This window comes from Aphanomyces invadans (genome assembly GCF_000520115.1).
Source record: "Aphanomyces invadans strain NJM9701 unplaced genomic scaffold supercont1.139, whole genome shotgun sequence".
Taxonomy (NCBI): Eukaryota; Oomycota; class Saprolegniomycetes; order Saprolegniales; family Verrucalvaceae; genus Aphanomyces; species Aphanomyces invadans.
Window position 1 is genome coordinate 1 of NW_008580284.1, and position 1,245 is coordinate 1,245.

Consider the following 1,245-nt stretch of genomic DNA (forward strand, 5'->3'; position numbering starts at 1 on the left):
GGCAGGGGTCGCAAGTGATCAAACCCAGGCATCTCTCTTTGAAAGAGGAGCATGACGCCACTGCTACGCCAAGGCTCGACCTCGAAGGAGTCGCGACGGTGGTCGTTAGTGACGAGGAAGTAGTTTCCTACACCGAGTGTGTGGTCAAGGTGAAAGCACACCTTGTCATATTGAAATTTGTCGGCGAGCTTGGTTTCTTGTAGCGCGACCACGGTGTGTCGCGCCTAGGGGGGTTAGCTCAGTGGTAGAGCGTTGGATTCCAGTCCCAACGGTCAAGGGTTCAACTCCCTTACTCCTCAATTTTTTAAATTTATACGACAGGAATTCGAATGTTGAAGATTACTATCAACGGTTTGATTGGCTGTGTGTGTTGTGAAACTGATACGAAGAGGAAGCCACCACGTATTGCTAATACTGATGAATTAAGTGTAGGATGCAATTGATATAAAAAACTTCCAAATTGTTTTATACGGCTAGGTACATATAACTATTGAGAGAATTGTAACAGCAGTCGAAGACTTTACTTATTTTTGTCAGGAGTTTCAGGTTGACTTTGAATGACCGCTTAATTCTGTGTGAAGGAATGCGAGCCACTGGTCTATTTCGCATTGCTCCTAATGGCATGTGGGCTGAGAATGGGAGTATTGAAGTTAGAGTGTGCGCTAGGGCAATTTCATGTGTTCACTACACTGAAAATTGATGAACCAGGTGCCGATCTCGCAGATAGTTTTAGGTCTCGTGATTGAAGCACGAACACCAATGCACACAACAACTCAACCAACCATCCGATAGTTTTGCGGGCCGCAATCGCAATTTCGTAACTTTCCAATTTGTAATGAACTCACTATAACCACGGGTGTGCATCAATACCGCTCACGTTGAAGAATTGCGTCGTACACATGGTTTAGGGCTCGGCTGACTTAAGTCTCGAAAACGACAGCTTTATCGACTTCGAAACAACCACGGTCATAACAAGATCAATATCGACCGCATCAACAATATTACCCCTCACTACAGTATCTGAATCCACCGCGACCAAGGCATCTGCACCACAGCGCCACGTATATCGTCATCAGGGTACCACTTCCAACGCAAGGTATTCATACTGAAATCTATAGAAACTCCGTTTAAGCACACCATACAGTACCCAGAAATAGTTCGTTCCTGCTTTAGCGCAATCAATTCGATAAGTTGCAAATTGGGATAGTACGACGGGGTGGTGTACACAACAGAGTGCCCTCGCGA

At 45.5% G+C, this 1,245-nt stretch overlaps 1 non-coding gene across 1 annotated transcript; it reads left to right on the forward strand.

The window, feature by feature from the left end:
• The first annotated feature begins 227 nt into the window (after positions 1 to 227).
• Positions 228 to 299, forward strand: H310_15034. The gene has a single exon. It is a non-coding gene; the product is annotated as a tRNA-Trp (tRNA).
• Positions 300 to 1,245: the final 946 nt, after the last annotated feature.